At 33.7% G+C, this 17886-nt stretch overlaps 2 protein-coding genes across 2 annotated transcripts in view; both read left to right on the forward strand.

The window, feature by feature from the left end:
• The window catches only part of LOC309653068 (uncharacterized protein), a 377540-nt gene that overhangs the window by 305615 nt on the left and 54039 nt on the right, over positions 1-17886 (forward strand). The window lies entirely within an intron of this gene.
• Positions 1-17886, forward strand: part of LOC309653026 (uncharacterized protein) — a 264232-nt gene that overhangs the window by 225325 nt on the left and 21021 nt on the right. The gene's annotated exons all lie outside the window — the stretch shown is intronic.

Here is a 17886-nt window from a genome sequence, read left to right on the forward strand (position 1 = left end):
AATGCTAAACAAAATATCAGCAAATTAACTCAGGTAACTATTAAAAGATGTGGCATCATGACTAAATGAGGTTTATTCTAGAAATGTAAGGCTGATTTAACATTGAAAAATAAATCAATAATTTACGCCATAACACAATAGAAAATTCTTCTGATAATCTACAAGAGATGCAGAAAAAGCACTTGAGAAAATGTGGCACACATTAATTATTGTAAAAATTCAAAGAAAATTTTGTCTAGAACAAACTTTCTCAATTTTATAAATGGTATCTACAAAGAAAAATCTGTAGCTCTTCTCATGCTTAATTATGAAATATTGAGCACCTTCCCCCTTAGTTCAGGAATACAATATGATACTGCTCTCACCACTTCTATTCATTTCAACTATAAATCCTAGTCAATGTAAAAGGCAAGTAAAGAAATAAATGATAGATTGGAAAACAAGTAAAACTGTCATTTACAGATTACATGATAGTCTATAAGGAAAATTCAAATGAATTGAGAAATTACTAAAACTAATCATGTATTAAAATGTCAATTCTATTTCTGTATAGCAGCAACAAAAAAGTAGAACATAAAATTTAAAACAATAACACAAAACATACCTAAACATCAAACATGTAGGAACACATTCAATAAAATATGTTTAGATATCTCCATTGAACAGTGTATAACTTTTCTGGGAGATATTACATAAGATCCAAATAAATGGAGAGAATATACTAGGTTTTTGGATAAGAAAACTCCATATTATCAAAACTCCATATTCAATTTCCCCCCAATTCAAATCAATCCCAATAAAAATCTAATCAACTTTTTTTGTAAAAATTGACAAGCTGATTATAAAATTTATATGAAAATGTGGAAATGCAAAATTACTACTATAGTCAAGACAATATGGAAGAATAAGGATAAAGATGGAGGACTTACCCTATTAAATTTCAAGATTTTTGGAGAACAGTATGGAGGTTCCTTAAAAAACTAAAAATAGAACTACCATACGACCCAGCAATCCCACTACTGGGCATATACCCTGAGAAAACCATAATTCAAAAAGAGTCATGTACCAAAATGTTCATTGCAGCACTATTTACAATAGCCAGGACATGGAAGCAACCTAAGTGTCCATCATCAGATGAATGGATAAAGAAGATGTGGCACATATATACAATGGAATATTACTCAGCCATAAAAAGAAATGAAATTGAGTTATTTGTACTGAGGTGGATGGACCTAGAGTCTGTCATACAGAATGAAGTAAGTCAGAAAGAGAAAAACAAATACCATATGATAACACATATATATGGAATCTAAAAAAAAAATGGTCATGAATAACCTAGGGGCAAGATGGGAATAAAGACACAGACCTACTAGAGAATGGACTTGAGGATATGGAGAGGGGGAAGGGTAAGCTGGGACAAAGTGAGAGAGTGGCATGGGCATATATATATACACTACCAAACGTAAAATAGATAGCTAGTGAGAAGCAGCCTCATAGCACAGGGAGATCAGCTCAGTGCTTTGTGACCACCTAGAGGGGTGGGATTGGGAGGGTGGGAGGGAGGGAGATGCAAGACGGAAGAGATATGGGAAAATATGTATATGTATAACTGATTCACTTTGTTATAAAGCAGAAACTAACACACCATTGTAAAGCAATTATACTCCAATAAAGATGTTAAAAATAAATAAATAAATAAATAAATTTCAAGATTTTATAAAATGTTGTAGCAATTATGACAGTGTTGTGTTTTCATTATTATAGTCTAATAGATCAATTAAATAGAAAAGAGTCCAAAATAAATACATTCACATATAGTCTCTTGATTTTAGACAAAAGGGCCATGGTAATTCAACAGAGAATGTAGGTTTTTCAATAATTGGTGCTGGAGAAGCTGGGTATTCCTATGAATACTTTATAGTATACACAGAAATAATGTCAAATGGATCATAACCATAAATGTGGAAGCCAAAACAAGAAAAACTTTCCAGAAGAGAACATTATAGTATATATTGATGATCTTAGAAAAGGCATAGATTTCTTAAACAGTACACAAAAGGTACTAATCACAAGATTTTTTAAATGTTATGCTGGACTTCCTCAAAATTAAAAACTTTTCAAGAAAAGAAATCAAAAAGTGAAAAGGCAAGCCATAAATCATCGAGAAGATGATAGACTGATAGATAAGGATAATAGATTTTATATATACACACAGACATACATATGTATTATGTATGTGTATAAATATGTATGGTAGGCAGAATAATGACCTCTCAAAAATGTCTGGGTCTCAATCCCCAAAACCTCTGAATATGTTTTATTACATGGCAAAGAAGAATTAAGGTTGCAGATAGAATTAAAATTGATAATTAGCTAACCTTAAAATGGAGAGATTATCCTGGATTATACAGATAGGCCAGTGTAATAACAAGGTCCTTAAAGTGGAATAAGACAGAAGGGGTTAGATCAAGGTGAAAAGAGAAGCACTCAACCTCCTATTTCTGGCTTTAAATGCGGAGGAAAGGGGAATGAGCCAAGAAATGTAGGCAGCTTCTAGAAGCTAAAAAAAGCCAAGGAAATTTATTTTCCCCTAGCCTTGAGAAAGGAATCCATACCTTCTGAGACCTGATTTTTGTCTAATGAGATCCATGTCATACTTCTGACCAACAAAACTGTAAGATAATATATTTGTATTTTTCTGGGTCACTATGTTTGAGGTAACTTGTTATAAAAGCTGTAGGAAATAAGGAGAAGGAAAGGAGAACAGATTTAATAAAAACATAAAATAGTGAGCTCAAAACAGAAAAATAGTACATACAATAATAAAAATAAAATATATGAAACCCAAGCCAACCTAATCAAGAAAAAAATGAGCAAGCATGAAAATGCAAAATTAGAAATAACAAAAGGAAAATAACCAAATAAACAGTAGAAGAGTTAAAATCACAGAAGACAACTTTGGAGAAACAATGTGATACTGACTCATGAACAATCGAACAGCTAAAAAAAGGAAAAAAGTTCAGAAATAGATGCAAAATTTTTATCTATAATTTATTGTAGGAAAACATATAAATATTTAATACAATTGGGAATAACCTTTGTTTTTTTTACATTTCCAAGGTATCTCAGACAAATATTGCAAAATAAAATTAAAATAAATTATTGAGAAATTAATATTTTTAATTAAAGTATAGTTGATTTACAATGTTATAGTGGTTTCAGGAGTACAGCATAGTGATTCAGTATTTTTATAGATTGTACTTCATTCAAAGTTATTACAAAATAATGGTCATAGTTCCCCATACTGTATGATATATCCATCTTGCTTATCTAATTTATACACAGTATTTTGTATCTCTTAATCCCATACCACTATCTTGCCCCACCCCCTTCCCTCTCCTCACTGGTAACCACTAGTTTGTTCTATATATCTGTGCCTCTGTTTCTACTTTGCAATATACATTTGTTTGTTTTACTTTTTAGATTCTACATATAAGTGGTATCATACAGTATTTGTCTTTCTCTATTTGACTTGTTTTACTAAGCATAATATTGTCTAGGTCCATCCACAGGGCTACAAATGGCAGAATTTCATTCTTTTTAAAAATATTCCATTGTATGTATATAGCATTTATTCATTATTCATCTGCTGATGGAAACTTGGGTTGCTTCCAGATCTTGGCTATTGTAAATAGTACTGCTATGTACATTGGGGTGCATGCATCTTTTTGAATTAAGGTTTTCATTTTTTTCCAGATATATACCCAGGAGTGGAATTGCCACATCATATGGTAGTTCTATTTTTAGTTTTCTGAGGAAACTCCATAGTGTTTTCCATAGTGACTGCACTAACTTACATTCCCACCAGCAGTACACAAGAGATCCCTTTTCTCCACATCTTCGACAACATTGTTTATTTGTAGACTTTTTGATGATAGTCATTCTAACAAGTGTGAGGTGATAGCTCATTGTTACTTTGATTTGCATTTCTCTAATAACTAGCAATGTTCAGTGTCTTTTCATATGTCTGTGAGCCATCTGTATGTCTTCTTTGAAAAATGTCTATTAGACCTTCTGCCCATTTTTTGATTGTTTTTTTTTATACTGAGTTGCATGAGCTGTTTATATATTTTGGATATTAACTCCTTGTGGGTCATATCATTTGTAAATATTTTCTCCCATTTAGTAGGTTGTCTCTTGGTTTTGTCGATGGTTTCCTGTGCTGTGCAAAAGTTTAATTAGGCTCCATTTTTTTATTTTTGCTTTTATTTCTTTTGCCTTAGGAGACAGATCCAAAAAAATATTGCAACAATTTATGTCAGAGCATTATGCCTATGTTCTCATCTGAGAGTTTTACAGTTCCATTTAGGTCTTTAATCCATCTCTTGTTTTTTTTGTTGTTGTTGTTGGTTTTTTGTTTGTTTGCTTGTTTTTGTTTTTGTATATGGTGTGAGGGAATGTTCTAATCTCATTGTTTTACATGTAGTGGTCTAGGTTTCCCAGGACCTCTTATTGAAGAGACTTTTCTCTATTGCATTTTCTTGCTTTCTTTGTCATAGATAAATTGACCAGGTGTATGAGTTTATTTCTGGGCTCTCTATTCTATTCCATTGGTCTATGCGTCTGTTTTTTGTGCCAGAACAATGCTGTTTTGATTACTGCAACTTTGTAGTATATTCTGAAGTCAGGGAGCATGACACCTCCAACTTTGTTCTTTCTTCTTAAGATTGCTTTGGCAACTCAGGGTCAATAGCTAATAACCACAGTTCCACATAAATTTTAGGATTCCTTGTTCTAGTTCTGTAAAAATGTCATGGATATTTTGATATGGATTGCATTAAATCTGTAGATTGCTTTGGGTAGTATGGCCATATTATATTAATTCTTCCAATCCATGAACATAGGATATCTTTCTATTTCTTTGTGTCATCCTCAGTTTCCTTCATCTGTGTTTCATAGTTTTCACAGTATATGTCTTTCACCTCCTTAGTTTATTCCTAGGTATTTTATTCTTTTTGATGCAATTTAAAATGGTATTTTTTTTTGCTTTCACTTTCTGATAGTTCATTATTAGTGTATAGAAAAGCAAGAGATTTCTGTATATTAATCTTGTATCCTGAAACTCTACTGAGTTTATTTATTAGTTCCAAAGGTTTTTTGGTGGAGACTTTAGAGTTTTCTATATGTAGTATCATGTCATCTGCAAATAGTGACAGTTTTACTTCTTCCCATCCAATTTGGATGCCTTTTATTTCTTTTTCTTATCTGATTTCTGTGTTGAGGAATTCCAATACTATGTTAAATGGAAGTGGTGAGAGTGGGTATTGTTGTCTTGTTCCTGAATTTAGAGGAAATGCTTAGAACTTTTCACCCCTGAGTATGATGTTATCTGTGGGCTTGTAAAAAAATGTCCTTTATTATGTTGGGATTGTTCCCTCTATACCAACTTTGTTGAGAGTTTTTGTCATGAATGGGTGTTGAATTTTCTCAATATGATTGTTATTGTAGTATTAGCCAGCACTGCTATCACATCACATAACTTTCCTTTTTGTAGTGGGAATAATTAAGATCTAGTATCATAGTAAGTTTGATGTTTATATTACAATATTATAGTCTATAATCACTATACGGTGCATTAGCTCCCCAAGACTTATTTATCTACTAGTTGGAAGTTTGTGCCCTTAAACAACATTTCTTCTATTCCCCCACCCCCAAGTCCCTGATAATTACTATTTTATGAGTTCAGCTTTTTTTTTTTTTTAGATTCCGCGTATAAGTTGTATCACACAGTATTTGTCTTTCTATGTCTGACTTATTTCACTTTGCATAGTGTCCTCAAGGTCCATCCATATTGTTGCAAATGGCAGGATTTCCTTCTTTCTCATGGGTGAATAATATGATATCTATCTATCTATCTTACATCTTATTTATCCATTCATCCATTTAGGGACACTTAGGTTGTTTCCATATCTTGGCTATTGTGAATAATGCTGCAATAAACATGGGAATATCCCATATTCATTTCTTTGGGTTTATATAAAGAAGTGAAATTTCTAGGTCATATGATAGTTCTACTTTTAATTTTTTGAGGAACCTCCATACTGCTTTCAATAGTGATACAACAATTTACAGTCCCACTAACAGTGCAGGAGGGTTCCTTTTTCTCCACATCCCCTCCAATACTTGTTATTTCCTGTCTTGACAGTAGCAATTCTGAAAGGTGTGAGGTGATATTTCATTGTGGTTTGGATTTGATTTCCCGGTTGATTAGTGATGTTGAGCATTTTTTCATGTACCTGCTGGCCATTTGGATGTCTTCTTTAGAAAAATGTCTATTCTGATCTTCTGCTCAGTTTTAAATCAGATTTTTTAATTAGTTGTATGCATTCTTTATATATTTTAGATACTAACCTATTATCCAATATATGGCTTGCAAAACTTTTCTCCCACTCTGTAGGTTTCCTTTTCATTTTGTTGACTTTCTTTTGCTGTGCAGAAGCTCTCAAGTTTGATGTAGTCCCACTTGTTGATTTGCTTTTGTTGCTTGTGCTTTTGGTATCATATCCAAAAATCATTGCTAAGATCAATATCAAGGAGATTTTCCCCATGTCTTCTTCTAGGAGTTTTATGGTACCACATCTTATGTTCAATTCTTTGATCTATTTCTTGTTAATTTTTGTAAGTGGTGTAAGATAGGGGTCCAGTTTATTTTTTCTGTATGTGATTTTGGCTCCTTTATTGAATATTAGTTGACTCTATGCAGTGGGTTTAAGTCTGGGCTCTTTATTCTGCTCAGTTCCTGTATGTGCCTATTTCTATGGCAGTACCATGTTGTTTTAATTACTGTAGCTTTGTAATATAGTTTGAAATCGGGAAGTGTGATGCCTCTGGCTTTGTTCTTCCTTCTTATGATTGCTTTGGCTATCCAGGGCCTTTTTTGGCTCCATACAAATTTTAGGATTGTTTTTTTCTATTTCTGTGAAAAATACCATTGGAATTTTGATAGGGATTGCATTGAATCTATAGATGGCTTTGAATAGTATGGACATTTTAACAATGGTAATTCTTCTGATCCATAAATATGGAATGTCTTTCCATTTACTTGGTTTGTTTAGATTGCTTTCAACAAAGTCTAGTAGCTTTTGTTGTACAGATATTTCATTTCCTTGGTTAAATTTGTTCCTAAGTATTTTTATGCTCTTGTGACTAGGATAGTTTTCTTTCTTTTTTCAGATGTTTCATTGTTAGTGTACAGAAATGCAACTGATTTCTCTACGTTGATCCTTATTTATTTATTTGGCCACATGGGTCTCATGCTCAAAAAAGAAGTTTGTATGAGAGTACAAATGTGAGGGTCTTCTGCAAATAGATGATAATAACTGACACCATGGGCATGAATATGATCACTCAGGGAGATGATATAGAGCAACACTGTGTGATAGAATGTTGGAAATCTTATATCCTGAATTTGTTGATTAGTATCAAGAGTTTTTTCATTGAATCTTTTGGAATTTCTCGATATAAAATCATATCATATCAATCAGTAAAATAAGGATCATTTTACTTCTTTCTTTCCAATTTGGATGCATTTTATTTCTTTGTCTTGCCTAATATTTCTAGCTATACTTCCATTACTATACTAAATAAGAGTGGTGAGAATGGGCATCCTTGTCTTGTTCCTAATCTTAGAGGAAAAGCTTTCAATTTTTCACTCTTGAGTATAATGTTTGATGTGGGTTTGTCATCATTACATTGAGGTATGTTCCTTCTATAAACAATTTGTTGAAAGTTTTTATTATGAAAGTATGTTATATTTGGTCAAATGATAATTCTGCATCTATTGAGATGAACATGTGATTTTTATTTTTCATTCTATTGATGTGATGTACCACATTTATTGATTTCTATCCTTGTATCCCAGGGATAAATCCCACTTGGTCATAGTGTGTAATCTTTTTAATGTGTTCTTCAGTTCATTTGCTAATATTTTGTTGAGAATTTTTGCATCTTCATTCATCTGGGATATTGGTTTATAGTTTTCTTTCATTGTAGTGCTCTTACCTAGTTTTGGTATCAGGGTAATTCTGACCTTATAAAATGAGTTTGAAATGTTCCATTTTCTTCAGAATTTTGGAAGCATTTGAGAAGGATTGGCATGAATTCGTCTTTAAATGTTTGGTAGAATTCACCAGTGAAGCCATCTAATCCTTGAGTTTTCTGTTTGGAAGGTTTTTGATTACTTGTTCTTGGTCTATTTATATTTTCTATTTCTTCCTCATTTAGTCTTGGTAGGTAGTTTCTAGTAATTTATCCATTTATTCTAAGTTATCTAATTTGTTATCATATGATTTTTCATGGTAGTCTCTTATGATGCTACATATATCTATAGTATTGGTTGTAGTACTTCCTGTTTCATTTCTGATTTTATTTGAATCTTCTCTCTTGTTCTTCATTATTCTAGCTAAAAGTTGGCCAAATTTGTTAATCTCTAAAAAACCTAGATCTTAGCTTCCTTGTTATATTCTATTGATGTCCTTGTCACTATGTCATTCACTTCCACTCTGAACTTTATTATTTCCTCCCTTCTGCTAACTTTGGGCTTAATTTGTTCTTCTTTTCCTAGTTTACTGAGGTATAAATTTAGGTTGTTCACTTAAGATCTTTCTAATTTCTTAATATATGCATTTATCACTATAAACTTCCCTCTCAGAACTGTTTTTGAAGCATCCCATATGTTTTAGTATGCTGTGTTTCCATTTTCATTTGCTTTGAGATTTTTTAAATTTCCCTTTTGATTTCATCACTGCCCCTGCATGTAGCCTTTTGGATTTCCGAGCATATGTGGGAGTTTCAAAGGTCCTTATTTCACTCATGTATCTCCTTTACAACCTCTTCCTTATCAGGCTTTTGTCTCGTCTATTGCTTGTCCAAACTGTTGTCCCTTGACCCAGGCTGCTGTGGACCATACTTGTGCCATTAAGTAATTTTAGAAAAAGCTGTCTGGGAAGCTGTCCAGCCATGGGAATGCTCCAAGTTGGACAAAGTAAAGGAAAGTTCTTGTAGCAGTCCATTAGGGAGCTACCAGACAGGCTGAAATCACAGCTACAATTGTTTGAGAATGAAACATATATTGCTCCCTCTCATACTAACAAGCTGCACCATGAATGAAGGCAGCCATCACCTGTCACCACTGATCTGGTGTGTGGAAGATGGTAGTTGGGAAATTTAAATATCACAGCACTCTTTCATAGCAAAGCAACAGCTCTTTCTTCATCAAGCTTTTCCCTGTCTTTTGTAAGTTTTTTGATTCCAGTGTTCTGAAGAAGATGATTCTAACAGTTTTTGCCAACTCATTACTTACTGTGTAGAGGGATGCCATCCTGGAGTGCCTTTATTCCTCTCTTTTCAGTGATATCAGTTCTTTTGTGTACTTTTCAAAAGTAAGATGTTTATTTATATATGCATGTATGTATTGAAATATAATTGATGTACAATATTATGTTAGTTTCAGGTGTACTACCTAGTGATTTGACATTTTCATACATTATGAAACAATCACCATGATAAGTCTAGTAACCATAGGTCCCCATACAAAGTTATTACAGTATTATTGATCATATTCCTTATGTTGTAGATTACATCCCCATGGCTTATTTATTTTATAACTGGAAATTTGTACCTCTTAATCACTTTCAACTATTTCACCCCCTCCCACCACTCTCTTCTCTGGCAATTACCTTTTTGTTCTCTATATCTATGACTCTGTTTTTGTTTTGTTTAATTTGCTTGTTTGTTTGTTTTTAAGATTCCACACATAAATGAGATTATATGGTATTTGTCTTTCTCTGACTTATTGTACTTATCATAATACCCTCTAGGTCCATCCATGTTGTCACAAATTGAAAGATTTCATTTTTTATGGCTGAGTAATATTCTATTGGGTAGATATAGATATAGATATAAAAATATAGATATATCCCCCATTTTCTTTATCCATTTGTCTATTGATGGGCACATAGGTTGCTTGTATATCTTATCTATTGTAAATAATGCTGTAATGATTATTGGAATGCATATATCATTTCAAACTATGCTTTTGTTTTCTTTGGGTAAATACCCAGAAGTGAAATTGCTGGATCAAATGACAGTTCTATTTTTAATTTTTTGAGAAACCTCCATACTGTTTTTCTTAGTGGCTGCACCAAATTACAATCCCATCAAAAGTGCACAAGGGTTTCCTTTTCCCACATGCTCTCCAACAGTTGTTATTTGTTCTCCTTTTTACGGTAGCCACTCTGACATTTGTGAGGTGATATCTCATTGTAGTTTTGTTTTGCATTTTCCCAATAATGAGTGATGATGAGCATTTATTTGTGTATTTGTTGGCCATCTATTTGTGTTATTTGGAAAAATGTCTATTCAGGTCCTCTGCAATTTTTTAATCAGGTTATTTTTTTCATTTTAAGTTATATAAGTTCTTTATATTTTGTATAGTAATCCATTATCAGATATGCTGTTGGCAAATATCTTCTCCCATTTAGTAGGTTGCTTTTTCATTTTGTTGTAGGTTCCTTCACTGTGTCAAAGCTTTTTAGCTTGATGTAGTTCCATGTGTTTATTTTTGCTTTTGTTTCCCTTGCCTGAGGTGACATATTCAAAAGAATATTACTAAGACCAAGGTCAAAGATCATCCTGCTTATGTTTCCTTCTAGGAATTTTATGGTTTCAGGTGTTACATTTAAGTCTTTACTGTTTTGAGTTTATTTTTGTATATGGTGTAAGAAAGTAGCCTAGTTTGATTTTGTTGCATATAGATGTCTGGTTTTCCCAACACTATTTATTGAAGAGGTTGTATATTTTTGTCTCCTTTGTCATAGAGTAACTGAAAATATGAGTGTGGGTTTGGTTCTAGCCTCTCTATTCTGTTCCATTTACCTATGTGTCTGTTTTTATGCCAGTCCAACACTGTTTTGATTACTGTAGCTTTGGAATATAGTTTGAAATCAGGGAGTGTGAGACATTTCAGTTTTGTTCTTTCTTTGGATATTTGGGGTTTTTTCGTATTTCTGTACAAATATTAGAGTTATTTGTTCTAGATCTGTGGAAAATACCTTTGGTATTTTGGTGGGGAGTGCATTGAATCTGTAGGTTGCCTTGGGTAGTATGGTCATTTATACAATTATAATTCTTCCAATCCATGAGTATGGTATATTTTTTCCATTTGTTTGTGTCAACTTCAATTTCTTTTATCAATATCTTGTAGTTTTCAGAGTACAAGTCTTTTATCGCTTTGGTTAGATTTCTTCCTAAATATTTTATTTTTTCTGATGCAACAGTAAATGTGATTGTTTTCTTTATTTCTCTTTCTGATGGTCTGTTATTAGTGTATAAAAATGCAACAGATTTCTGTATATTAATTTTGTATCCTGAAAATTTACCAAATTTGTTGATGGGTTCTAATAGTTTTTTGGTAGTATCTTTAGGATTTTCTATATATAGTATCATGTCATCTGCAAATAATAACTGTTTTATGTCTTCATTTCCAATTTGGAATCTTTTATTTAATTTTCTTGCCTTGTTGCTGTGGCTAGGGCTTCCAATATTATGTTTTATAAAAGTAAGGGGAATGGGCATCCTTGTCTTGTACCTGATCTTAGAGGAAATGCTTTCAGCTTTTCAATGTAGTATGGTGTTGGCTGTGGGTTTGTCATATATGGCCTTTATTATATTGAGATATATACCCTCTATACCCAGTTTGTTCAGAGTTTTTGTCATATCTGGACATTGAATTTTGTCAAAAGTTTTTCTGCATCTATTGACTATTGACATGGTCATATGATTTTTATTCTTCAATTTGTTAATGTGGTGTATTACACTGACTGATTTGCATACATTGACCATTCTTGCATCCCTGGGATAATTCCCACTCCATCCAGGTGTTTGATCCTTTTAATGTATTGCTGAATTTGATTTGCTAACATTTTGTAGAGGATTTCTACATCTAAGTTCATCAGTGATACTGACCTGTAATTTTCTTTTTTGTGGTGTCTTTGTCTGGTTTTTGTATCAAGGTAATGCCTGCCTCACAGAATGAGTTTGGATGCATTCCTTCCTCTTCAATCTTCTGGAATAGTTTGTGAAGGATAGGTGTTGACTCTTCTTTAAATTTTTGGTAAAATTCACCTGTGAAGCTGTCTGATCCTGGACTTTCGACTGTTGGGAGTTTTTTTTTTTATGTTTTTAAAATTACTGATTCAATTTCATTACTGGTAATCTATCAGTTCATGTTTTCTATTTTTTCATGATTCAGTCTTTGGAGATTGCATATTTCTAGGAATTTATCCATATCGTCTGGATTGTCCATTTTATTTGCATATAATTGTTGTAGTAATTTCTTAGAATCCTTTGTATTTCTGTGGTATTGGTTGTAACATCTCCTCTTTCATTTTTGATTTTATTTATTTAGACCCTCTCTCTTTCTTGATGAGTCAGACTAAGGGCTCATCAATTTTGTTTACCTTTTCAAGGAACCAGCTCTGAGTCTTATTAATCTTTGCTATTGTTATTTTAGTCTCTATTTTATTTATTTCTGTTCTGCTCTTTATTATTTCTTTCCTTCTACTAACTTTGCATTTTGTTTGCTCTTCTATGTCTATTTCCTTTAGGTGTAAGGTTAGATTGTTTACTTGAGTTTTTTCTAGTGTCCTGAGGTAGGTTTATATTGCTAAGAACTTTTCTCTTAGAACTACTTTTGCTGTGCCCCTTAGATTTTTGATCATTGTGTTTCCATTTTCATTTGTCTTCAGACATTTTTTAATTTCTTTTTTGATTTCTTCCATGATCCATTGGTTGCTTGATAGCAGGTTGTTTAGACTCCACGTGTTTGTGGTTTTTCCAGGATTTTTTTTTCTTGTAGTTGATTTCTAGTCTCATAAGTAGTGGTCATAAAAGATACTTGATATGATTTCTACCTTCTTAAATTTATTGAGACTTGTTTTATGGACTAGCATGTGATCTACCCTGGAGAATATTTCATATGCACTTGAAAAGAATGCGCATTCTGCTGCTTTTGGATGGAATGTACTATATATATTTGTTAATTACATGTGCTCTAATGTGTCATTTAAGGCCAGTGTTTTCTTTTTGATTTTCTATCTAGATAATGGATAATCTGTCAATTGATGTAATTGGGGTGTTAAAATTCCCCATTACTATTGTGTTAGTGTCAATTTCTCTTTTTATTTTATTAATATTTGCTATATGTATTTAGGTGCTCCTATGTAGGGTGCATATATATTTACAATTGTGTACCTTTTTGTTGGATTGATCCCTTTATCATTATGTAATATTCTTCTTTGTCTCTTGTTACATCTTTTTTTAAATCTATTTTGTGTGATATAAGTATTGCTACCCCAGCTTTCTTTTCATTTCCATTTGCATAGAATACCTTTTTCTATCTCCTAACTTTCACTCTATGTGTCTTTAGATCTGAAGTGAGTCTGTAGTAGGCAGCATATAGGTGGGCCTTACTTTTTTATTCATTCAGCCACTCTATGTCTTTTGATTGGAGCAAATACCTTATTTACATTTAATTATTGGTAGGTATGTACTTGTTGCCATTTTCTTAATTGTTTGGGGGTTGTTTTGCAGTTTTTTTTTTCTTTATTCTTCTTTTGCTCTCTTCCTTTGTGATTTGATGACTATCTTTAGTGTTATGTTTGGATTCCTTTTTCTTTTTTTATGTGTGTATCTATTTTAGGTTTTTGATTTGTGGTTACCATGAGATTCATATCATATGTATATATGATTATCTTAAGTTGATGAACTCTTAAGTTTGAAAGCATTGTAACCACTCTAAATTTTTAATCCCCACCATATTTAATGTTTCTAACTACATATTTTACACATTTTGTTTTGTGTATTCCTTAACTACTTATTGTCAATATAGTTGAATTTGCTACTTTTGTTTTTTAACCTTTCTACTAACTTTACAAGTGGTTGATCTACTGTCTTTACTGTATGTTTGCCTTTACCAGTGACATTTTTTTCTTTTTATAATTTTCATATTCCTAGTTGTGCCCTGTTAGAGAAGTCCCTTTAACATTTCTTGTAAAACTGCTCCCTTTTGGGTTGCAGAGTCTCTGCTGAAAAGTTGGTTGTTAGTCTTATGGGAGTTCCCTTGTACATAACTGTTGGCTTTATCTTGCTGCTTTTAAGATTCTCTCTTTATCTTTCATATTTTCCATTGTAATTATAATGTGTCTTAGTGTGCAGCTCTTTGGGTTCATCTTGTTTAGTACTCTCTGTGGTTCCTGGACCTGGATGTCTGTTTCCTTACCCAGATAGGGGAGTTTTCAGCTATTATTTCTTCAAATAAGTTCTCTGCCTCTTTCTTTCTCTCTTCTCCTTTTAGGACTCTTATAATGTAATGTTAGTATGCTTGATGTTGACCCAAATGTCTCTAAAACTACCATTATTTAATTTTTTTTCTTTTTCTGTTCAGCTTGAATGATTTCCACTATTCTGTGTTTCAGTTGCTGATCTGTTCCTCTGTATCATCTAATCTACTGTTGATTCCTTCTAGTGTATTTTTAAATTTTGATTATTGTATTCTTCATCTCTGTTTGGTTCTTCTTTACATTTCATTATGCTTTGTTGAAAGTCTCAGTGTGTTCACCTATTCTTTCCCTGAGTTTGGTGAGCATCTTATGATCATTACCTTGAGCACTTTATTTGGTTGGTTGGTCACCTTCACTTCATTTAGTTCTTTTTCTGAGGTTATGTTCTTGTTCCTTCATTTAGAACATATTTGTCTGTCTCCTCGCTTTGCCCAATTTTCTATGTTTATTCCTATGTGTTAGGTAGGTTGGTTATGTTTCCTAATCCTGGAGAAGTGGCCTTATGTAGGAGAAGTCCTACAGGGCCCAGCAGCATGCTTCCCTCTGGTCAGCAGAACTATATGTTTTGGAGGTGTCCCCTGTGTGGGCTGTGTCTGCCCTTCTGTTGTGGCAGGGCTGACTACTGTGGGCAAATTGGTAAGTTGGGCTGGCCCCTGGCCCATTTGGCTGCAAAGTTGTGGCTTTTGCAGTGGCTGCAGGCATGCTGGAGGGCATTGTAGCATCCCATGCAGTTGGTGAGCAGCCCAGTGTGGGCAGTGCAGGGCTTCTGCTAGCCCACTGGTTGATGGGCCAGGTTTCCACATAGCAGTTTTCTCAGCCCAGAGGGATTTGGTGCTGGTGCCAGCCTACTGGAGGGTGGGGCCATGTCTCTGCAATGCTGTCTTTGCAGCCTTGGGCTGGGGGCATGGGCCTGGTGCAGGCCTACTTGTGGGCAGGGCTACGTCCCCAGGGCTAACAGGCTAGAGGCAGGATTCCAAAATGGTACTCTCTAGTGTTGGTATTATCCCAGTAGAAGGATCTTCCCAAAATTATTGCTGCCAGCATCTCTGTCACCTGGGGCAGTCCTAATTGCCACCTGAGTCTTCCAGAGGCTCTCCAACTTTAGCAAGCACATCTGACCAGGAGCCTTTCAAACTACTGCCTCTGAGCTGGGACTGGGAGCAAGTGAGATTTTGCACATGCCCTTTAATTGCAGAGTCTCTGTTTCCTATAGCCATCAGCTCTCCCAAACATAAACCCCTCTCATTTTTAAAGCCAGACATTCTAGGGCCACATCTTCCCAGGGCAGGAACCCCAGGCTGGGGAGCTCAATATGGGGCCTGGACCCCTCACTCCTTGAGGAGAACTTCTGCAATTGTGATATTCCTCCCATTTGTGGGTTGGCAACCTGGGGGTGCAGGTCGTGATTATGCCCCTCCTACTCATCTTGTTATGATTCCTTCTTCATGTCTAGTTGTGGAAAATCTTTTATGCTAGTCTTCAGCTTGTTCTCATAGACAGTTGCTCAGTTGTAATAATAATGTAATGTAATGATAGCTGTAATTCAGGCGTGCCAGTGAGAGGAGTTGAATTCAGGGTATTCTTACTCTGCCATCTTGGCCACCTCCCAAAAGTAAGACATTTTAAAAGTTCATCAGTAACAACAACAACAACAACAACAACAAAAATCAAAACTCGATTATGCAAGTGTTATGATTTCTTTTTAATAAAAATATATGCTTGTTGACGTTTTATTAAGACATGTTGTAGAAAAATTTTGAGAATATGGAAATTTGGGGAACGGAACAACATTCAGTAAAAGTATTGCTGTCTTTTTACTAACACTATCTTCAAGTTTAATATCTAACTCCATCCCTAAATGATGTTAAAGAAATTAGCAAACACCTCTTTTTTTCAGTTTTTCTCTTTTCAGCTTTGCCTAGACTGTTGACTTAGCATTTTCATCAACCCAAGTAAAATAGGGTTGTCTTCTTTCATGTGAACATCAAGTCTTTTTACAAAGTTAATGACATCCGTAGCAATTACCTAACACTCAAGCTATCTGTTACTAATTATTATTAATGTAATTGTAGCTTTGCAAGAATCTGCATTAGTCATAATTTTGCTGTGCCTCTAGTTTGTTTTGCTGGCTATTTCATTAAATTATAGTTAAATAAATACCATTTCTAGTAACAACATATTTTTCAATAAGCTTTATTTTCACTCTATGAGAGAGTGTGCAGAAAATAGCTATTCAACTTCTTGGAACAATAGTATTGTAAAAATATATATAAATCAAAAATGCCTCAAATTTTCTCCTTATAATTGAACAATCATGTCCTTCCTAACTTTCAGAAAATTAGGAGAGTTAATAGAATAATGCAAAATTGAACACTAGTCACTAAGGATATAAGGTTCACAAGGGGAAAAACTAGCCCAACAGTCTCAACAATATTATAGTCTCCCATCTTGGGAGGGTAGAAATGCTTTACATTTATTGTGTATCTCATTTAACTCTCACAACGACTTTAAAAGTTAGATATTATTATAATTGTTCTGGAGTTGAAGAAATTATGGCTTATAAATGTTGTACAATTTTCTCAAATCATATCACCAATATATGGCAGAACCAGATTCTCAAACACAGGCTGTTTGACTCAAAACCAGTGCTCTTTCTAACACACAATATTGAGTTCTCTAAATCACATAGAAACGGCTATTCTGCTCTGATAATGCCATGAAGACTCCACTTTGTTGTCATTTGTTCATTTTCATCCCCTCCTCTAAAGATCATAAAAAGAATAAAGGCTTTAGATTACCTCTGATAAGAGAGCTACAGTATGTACCCTTTATATACTGTGCTGTAGCCACACCAAACTCTGCAGGTACAGAAAACCATGTAAAAATAAATTGGTCATTATAGATGTTCTATTTTATCTTTTGCATATGAATATATTCATTTGCTTTTGGAAATCAGAGATACATCTTCAAGATTATTAAATGAGAGAAACTTTCTTGGGTATAATTTAAGTTCACTGTCTCTGGAGCAGCCTGAGTACTGCTGTCTTATTTTTATCTCACTTTTAGTGTTGTACCTCATTCCTAATTACAAGATAAGATATTACCCAATTTAGTAATACAGATTCTTATATATGATGTGTGCTTTTTCTAACAGTATTTTTCATTGAGTTTAAGAACTCTGTACACCTTCGATACCCATATACTTCCAATTTGTTTTCCAGATTGCTTATAACTGTTTTATATTCCACTATTATCTTGAATGTGAAAGAGTCTAATAGCCAAATTAAATCGCTTTTTTTAACATCTTAATTGGAGTATAATTGCTTTACATTGTTGTGTTAGTTTCTGCTGTAGAAAAAAGGGAATCAGCTATATGTATACATATATCCCCATATCCCCTCCCTCTTGTGTCTCCCTCCCACACTCCCAATCCCACCCCTCTAGGTGGTCTCAAAGCACTGAGCTGATCTCCCTGTGCTATGAGACT

Source organism: Balaenoptera physalus (genome assembly GCF_965194825.1).
Source record: "Balaenoptera physalus genome assembly, chromosome: X".
NCBI classification, from domain to species: domain Eukaryota; kingdom Metazoa; phylum Chordata; class Mammalia; order Artiodactyla; family Balaenopteridae; genus Balaenoptera; species Balaenoptera physalus.